This window comes from Anolis sagrei, chromosome 1 (assembly GCF_037176765.1).
Source record: "Anolis sagrei isolate rAnoSag1 chromosome 1, rAnoSag1.mat, whole genome shotgun sequence".
NCBI lineage: Eukaryota > Metazoa > Chordata > Lepidosauria > Squamata > Dactyloidae > Anolis > Anolis sagrei.
In genome coordinates this window covers 251986185-251994639 of record NC_090021.1, presented here as the reverse complement: position 1 = coordinate 251994639, position 8455 = coordinate 251986185, and positions in this window count along the sequence as shown.

Genomic DNA, 8455 nt, shown 5'->3' with positions numbered 1-8455 from the left:
CTACTGAGGTTTGTTCCATAGTTTGTGCTGTCCAGCTGTGTGTGTGTTATCTTGACTGGTTTGTTTGTTTCTTCTTAAGATAAGAATGCCAACCTAGCAGTTCAAAAACCTGCAAATGTGAGTAGATCAATAGGTACCACTCCTGCAGGAAGATAACAGTGCTCCATGCAGTCATGCTGGCCACATAACCTTGGGGACTTCTACAGACAATGCTGGCTCTTTGGCTTAGAAATGGAGATGAGCACCACTCCCCAGAGTCGAATACGACTAGACTTGATGTCAAGAGGGAACCTTTAGCTTACTAATTTCATTACCACCACCAACAAAAAATACATAAGATTCTAAGATTTACTCCATTTTTAGAGACATTTATGGGGGTGGCATCTTAGAATAGATAAAATGCAGTATATCTGCAATCTCACTTGTATACTTTTGCAGAGCAACATCGGAAACTATCCATCATTCATTGTTGCACAAGCAGTAACGTGTAGTATTCATCATGTCTTTCCATAGAAACTGATTAAATGCAGATACATATGGCAAATCATATAATGAATATGCTTGAGAGTGTTATATCCATGCTGGAAACAGCATTCCCAAAAGATGAAATGTATCTGCTTACCAAGTGTGTGACCTAATTCTCTGAATGCAAAGCACTATAATCACTTAAAATCTGGGAAATGCATTGTGTTTCAAATGTGCTGTAAAGAAGCTATATTTTTAAAAACTTAACAGAATATTACAGAGATTTTTATTAAAAAAGTTAACACAGGTTGTTGCTCAAAGGAAACCACAGAAATTTGCAACAAAAACATAACAAAATGGTTAGCTGCCAAATCACCATCACGTTTCAGACTTACTGTCTTCCTGCCTGTTACCTTCACTGTCCAGCCTATTATTTCATCCTGTTTAGGGATAAAATTATGAATATAGAATTCCTGGCAGCCTCAGAAGCCTTGGTATAACAGTTCAAATTTAATTTTGTTTGATTGCTGCCATGGTTCATATTTAATTCTCCAGAAATAGTCCATAGTGCTCCTATTTTCCTAATCACCAAGGGATTTTACCTGTCATAATTGAGAGCTATAACTCATTTTCTTTCTTTTTTTAAATTTCAGAAATTTTGGCTTAAATTTGTTAGGAATTTCCACAATAGCGATAGGATCCATCTTGTTTTACCAACCTTTCTAAATCTAGGGAACTTTCACAATCCTTTCATGTTTTCCTGCTTTCACCCTCCTAACAGTAGACTCTCGGTAACCAAGCCTCAGGGAACTCTCTCTTATTTACTATCCCTTTAAAAAAATTCCTAATTAGTTACGACAGGCTTCCTTTCTTTCTTTTTGCCTTTAGAAATTCCTCCCCTCTAATTTTGGATTTTGAGCAATAGCGGAAAACATTGACAGATTTTGAGACTTTTGTTGCATGTACAAACATTTCCTGATGAGTTATGACTTCCCTCTTCCAAGTGAGTTCATAATAGGACTTGAAACCGAGCACAGCAAATGTGATTACAACCAAAATCATGTCAAATTTTGGCATATTCTCTGATGTCCTGATGAATGATGACTAGCACAGATATGCATTTACAGATGTTTGTATTTTTGCATGGGTTGAGTGCTTATCTCCCTTTTCAACTTAAACTCTTTATCCAATAGTAGCTGCAGTAAACAGACAAAGCATTCACTGAGATGGAATCAAATGGCTGCCTTTCATGTATTTAAAAGTTTGAGCACGTGCAGTGAGAATCTGACCTTTTTCCTTTGGATAACACAGTCCATATTATACATCAAACTACTTTTGGAACTTCCACTACTTTCTAAATGGTTTTGGTCCTGGCTGTGTAATTAGTTGTGTGGTTCTTTGGATTGAGACCAAATAAATTAAATCAGGATTGCCCTTCTAATCTGTATATGTGTTGTTTCCTTGTGGGCTTTTGCATGGAATTTTAAAAAGCGTTTTAAACAAATGTTGAAAATGGTTTTAAAATAATACTCTTCCCATCACAATGCAAATATTACAAGTCTTTTTGCTACTGTATATCATGTAATTTTTATTTAAAAGGTTTTTATGATAATCTCAGATAACCTTCAGAATGCAAATCAATGCAGTGATCTGCAGAGAGCATGAAGCAATAACATTGCCTGGCAATGAGGAAAGGACTGACCCCAGTGAATTCTGCTTCCCATGAATAAGCGTCTCTGCTTATTTGTGGTTACCAGTATTAGAAAAGTACAGGTCAGTATAAAGAACACATTATGGCCAGTGACATACAGAATGAAGTCTTTTAATAAGCTACTTTTCTGTGGCAAGTGTTGATATCAGAGTATTAGAAGCATTTGCTGTGTTTGACACAGATTAACACTATATACATCACAATTATCTCCAAGTGTAGTTTATAAATGTAATGGCTACACCAATAGACTTTTAATTCTTTATTGTCCCAGCAGTAGGCAATATTTAACTATTGAAGCTTCTGTCCAACCCATATCCTCTTCTGGTTTTGCAAGTGTATTGACACGTTAGGATTGCCATAGTGAAAATTAGAGAGGGTTCCTGTACCTTTAATAGTTGGGTGAAAGAGGGGACTTCAGTTAGTGTTGCTTGTGTTCTACTTGCCCGATAGTAACATCTTCTGAAATTCCTCTTCTACGTAACCTGCCGGTGAAAGGCGTTCTCATCTGGATGCCCAGATGCACAAAATGACATGGTATTTGCACATTTCATCATCTATAGAACTACTGAATCTTGTCTGTTTATTTTCCCACCACACACCCAGCTTTACTTCATTAATTCAGAATTCCAGCTTCCATGCACTATTATTTTGGGAGCCAAGAGGAAACAGTGAGAGAATGGGCAACAGTGGACCCCTTTCTCACTTTTCTCAAAATCTTTTTTTATCATGCCTACATTAGTAAGAAACACTCCCAAACAATTGGTTCAAGATGCAGGGCCTGGGTCTGAATGTGAGCTAGCATCCAGCAACTATTAACCCTTATTTAGCTGCACTTGATTGTACTCCTGTGGCAATTACCATGGTAACTCTCTCCACCTGCCTTATGTAACCATCTTGCTAATACTGGCCCTCTGGGATATTTGGAACAAATGCAAAATGTTCCTGCAGCAATTCAACTACTGTATATTCCGGCATATAAGACGACTGGGCGTATAAGACAATCCCCAACTTTTCCAGTTAAAATATAGAGTTTTGGATATACTAAGACTACCCCTCTTCCAACGCACACCAAATAAAAAAATTAAAAGCATCAGATTTGATTTCAATATGGTAATTTTCCTATTACTGTACCTCCTTCTCTGCCTCTCAGATCTCGCACCTGCGCATGTGCACCGCTTCACTGCAGTCTTCAGGAACGGGATCTGAGAGGCAGAGGAGGAGGTATGGTAATAGGATACAAGGGCGGGCCAGACAGGTAAAAGAGTTGTTTTTTTTCTGGGCCCAGAGCCACTCTATCTCCTTTTTCCATACCCCGGGTGCCCTGGAAGCCTGCAGCTTGCTCCGCATTAAGTCCATGAATCCTGATGAATGGATTTTCTTCTACCATTCTTGTACAGCGTCGCCCTTAATGCTTTCATACAGTCACTGCATGCGGCAGGGATGCGGCCATTGCCATTTTTGAGCTCCCCCCACCATATGCGGCAACCACAGATTCTCCAATCTGATTGAAAGTTTCAGCACCCGCCCTATAAGACGACTCCCGCGTATAACACTACTCCTGTGTATAAGACTACTCCTGCATATAAGATGACCCCTGACTTTTGAGAAGATTTTCTTGGGTTAAAAAGTAGTCTTATACACCAGAATATACGGTACTTTTATCAAACAGCTGTTATTGAAAAAGTATGAATCTTGCAGCATGTGATCTTGCTCCTGAAGGATACCTGTTATGTCCCTTAAGGAGCAAGATCACAGCAAAGTATAGTGTCGATATACATGTGGATTATAAAGCAGTGTTATATATGAAATTATCCGTATCAAAGTTGTATTCAGATTAGTTCCAGGTAGATTTTACTTTTCAAAGGCATTTTTTTATTGTTTTGTACTAAGAAATTAACTTTAGTGAATTGAGAAGATGCATATTGGGGAAGCATTAAGAGTCTAATGCCCAATGAGGCTGATGTGCATTGGTCTGATTGGGCAAGTCACATTGTTGGCTCTGCCATGAAGTATTGTAACAGAAGCCTTGTATTGGATATGGATGTCACAAAATGCTCAATGTTGATTCCCACATACATAAGTCCACTTATGTTGCTGTAACTTTTATACAGGAAGTTCAATTCTGGTTGAAGTTTTTTGATTGTCAAACTACTGCCAAAAAACTACTCCCCCCCCCCCCCCATTTTGGATTAAAAAGTAATTAACCTTACTATTTTCATGACGAATTTCACTCAAGCTGGGGATTGTGGCGCAGCTGGCTGAGTGTCAGCTGCATTAAGATCACTCTGACCAAAAGGTCATGAGTTCGAAGCCAGCCCGGGCTGGAGTGGGTGTCCAGCCATTGTGTAGCCCGTTGTCGACCTTTGCAACCCAAAAGACAGTTGCATCTGTCAAGTAGGAAAATAAGGGACCACCTTGTGTGGGAGGCTAAATTTAACTAATTTATGAGGCCATAAAGAAAGAAGACTCCGGGGAATGTGGAATGCGGCCATCGGTGTCGTTGATGGACGATGAAAAGCAGCAGCTCCCCTGGCGGCCAGGAAAAAAAAGTTAAATAGCCTTTGTCTGTTAAATGTTGTTTGTCAAACTGGCATTGAATGTTTGCCATATATGTGTTTACTGTAATCCGCCCTGAGTCCCCTGCAGGGTGAGAAGGGCGGAATATAAGAACTGTAAATAAATAAATAAATAAATAAAAGCTGAAGTTGTCAAGTTGTTAAATTATTCCTGTATCTGAATAAAAGATGTCAGTCATTAACATAAACAAAATAATGTTTTTTTCTTTATCTATATTTCTTACACCACCTATCTCTTGTTTCTGATCATAAAATCTCTGGACAACATAAAGTAATGTTGAACCATATATGAAATTACTAGAATAATACAAACAGTCTACAACCATGTACTAATACAAATTTGAACAAAATAATTAGATCTCACTGATGGTCCCTTCAACAAACATCAGTCTGCAAGCAAGTCTATATGGAAGGAGGACACCTTAAGGGACATACCATTTACTTCATGTGTGCAGCACCACATACATAAAACTAGTCTGAAAATTGTGTTGTAGAGTTTGCTTTTTAGTAACTGAACAAATTATGAGGCTACAATTGGCCCCATTTTAGAGTCCATCGTTAATATACACTTATGCCTAAAATGTTGGCTGATCCAGTGCAGTTTCCTTCTTTAGTTGCCACAAGTTATGTAGAATTATATAAAAGAATTGTGGACCAAGATACAGATACAGATAGATATACTGAAGTTCATAATAATAATCTCTATACAGCCCTGCAACATATTCTTCATTTAATAACAATCTGATGACATGCTGTCCCATCATGCTGAGTCTTTCAAGTTTTAGAGTCCTTAGAATGCAAAGTACATCCTACTCTACACGATAGAAGTTACCCATCCAGTTTTACGCGTGAATTTTAAACTCGTGCCTTGTGTTTAATCTCTGTTCTGTGTATTTTAATATGTATTTTAAATAAATACGTTTTAATATGTATATTTTATAGAAATATATTTTATTATGTATATTTGTGGAATGTTTATAATGTTTAAGTGTTTTAACTTTGTGCCACAAGGAGAGGTGGGTAATAAAAACATTACTACTACTACTACTACTACTACTACTACTACATGGGACAGTACTTTTAATGGCATTAATTTGAATGTAAAATCCTTAAATGTTCAATTATGATAATGCAGATTGGAGTTCATGAATAAATTTATACTGCACTGTTTTATTATATACTGTTGTAAGAATTTGCAAATGTGCATTACTTCATGGAAAAGTCATGTTTGTGCTGTGCTGTGTCACGTCCCAAAACAGAAGTGATTAAGTGTGTGAATAATCCCATCTGGAAACCACTACTATTATCTACCTGCCCCCCCCCCCCCAAATATATCCAAGCTGTGCAGACTTTATGTAATCCTTCCAATTTAGAAAAAAAAATGTATTTCCCTTATTTAGGACAGGAAAGATCCATCATAATCAGAGTAAGCCTTTTTATTCTGAAAGCTATCAAGAAAAGAACAGATTTCCTGAAAGAAGAACACGGAAAATAAGACTCTGACTGTAAATAGAAGGTCAGCTGCTATTCTCCTTTTTGCCTTGTTTTTTTACTCATGTTCTATTTTGAAATGCTCATATGACTGGTCAAATAAATAAATAAATATTATTTCCCGTATTTAACTTTTGCACACTTATTTTTTTCAAGAACTCCCCAACATTTTAAAAATGTTATACTGTGCAGAATGTCACCAACAAAAAGGAGTGAAGAATCCCCAGATAATTAAAAAAATGGGTCACAAAGAGACAACTATTGCCACAATTTTTGCTTTTACCTTGCAAAGGAAACATGCTGTTGGTGGCACTAGATTACCAGTCTATGTGTTTGCATGTGTCATGTGAATAGAAAATTCAAGCAGAAGAATACCAGTACTGGGAATAATTATTGTAACTTTCTTTCTGTCTGAGTCTGCTATATGAAAGCTTAAACCAAATAAAGCGAATTAATCTTTATGATAACATAAAAGCTCTTATTTCTAACCTTACAGTCTTCTGAAAGTTACTGTAGACCAAGGAAAAAATAAAAGTCAGAGTGGATGATCAAATTCTACATTTTGAAATACCATTGAACAAACTGAGAATCTGATCAGTAGAACGCTGATCCAAGAAAATGCCCCACAGATTTTCCAAAATCCTCTCTTCCTGCATCATCATTCACCTCATTCAATAGTATTTATTATGGAGAAAAGGGGAAATTTGTTCCTCTGGCCTTGTTGCTCGCAGTTGAATTTGCCTTCAATAAGATGAATACATCCTGTTCTCATTCCTGGTTGCTGATGAGCAGTTTAAAATTAAATAGCTGGTGGCACTCTAACCATTACTGTCAACCATAAAGCAGAAAGAAACTATACAACACAAATAAAAAAATATTCTGTTTCTTTAAGCCTTGTAATTAATCTTTAAATAGTTGTCATGGCCAAGTAAAATTGGGTTATGGATATGGAGACCAATGATAGTAAAGACTGAAGTGAGAATGTTAAATGTCTGTTGAATGCACACTAGATTTTTCTGGCAGCAGAGAGACTGTCAGAATTAATACAATCATCTTTAAAAGATGAGAAATGCATGGATGGATTTAAGTCTTTGATTTGAGGAAGTCAGAATTGGGGGAGTGTAATGAAAAATCTCAGAAGAGTAATGTCAGTATTGTGTCTAAAGAACAGTGGAAAAATAACTTGTAGTATTTGCAAGAGCCCTTTGGGACTAGTTGTAGTAGAGAAGGAGTAAAAGGGAATACCACTAGGATGGGCTCCAGGGCCAGCCAGTGTAATCTAAAAGGTATACTTCTGTATCCTTGGTTCAGGACACTGTTGTAATTTGCCATCTGGTTAGCTTCAACTTGTGGCAGTCACTCTTAAATGCAGCAGTTATCAACAATCCTGGTTTCCTTCCTCTGAAGTGTAGTCTTCCTCTTCTTCTGTAGTCTTTGGCTTTGATCATCTCTTCCACTGAACATGTTGGGTGAACATGATGGAGGTGCTGCACCCTAGTTTCATAGGATGGGTTTCCTGGGTACTTTCTGGGGTCCACATGAGATCAGGAGGCCCAGAGCTGATCCCTGGCTTTCTTGGAGGTCCTTCTGCTGTTGCTACCCATTCAATTGTCCCCTTTTTTGGGGCAATAGGACCGGACATAGTGGGCAACAAGGCAGGTTCACAGAGGGTCATCCTTGTTGCGATAAGTCTTAGCAGGACCAAGTGTGTGTATGTGTGTTGAAGAAAAACCTTATGGTGTTAATTATTATGTACAGCTGGTAATGTAGGTCAACCAGCAAGCTTGGACCACTCCCAATGGGGTATATCTGTATGGGTTTTTTTAATAAAAAAGAATACAGTGTGCGTGGTGGAGAGCTTCTGGAGAGCTTTTTATCTGAGGAGATCTATGCTCAAAGGCTTTGCTCTGGGGAGCAGCATGGAGAAGCTACTCTGAAGGAGGCTATGGTGGAATAGCTATTTACTCAAGGTTTATTTTTGCTTTCTCATCTGATGTAAGATGTTACTTACAAGGACTATGTAAGCTTCTTGCATTGTTTGATTTTTGTATGCAACATTACAAGTTTATGTTTCATCTCTGCTGAGTAAAGAGTAAAGATTTTTCTGTTCATTGTTCCTCTTGTCTGTGAGTCTACTACATTTGGACTGGGCGCTGGGTAAAATCCGCTGCTGCACAACAATCCTGCCCAGGGATACTCTCACCATCACAGA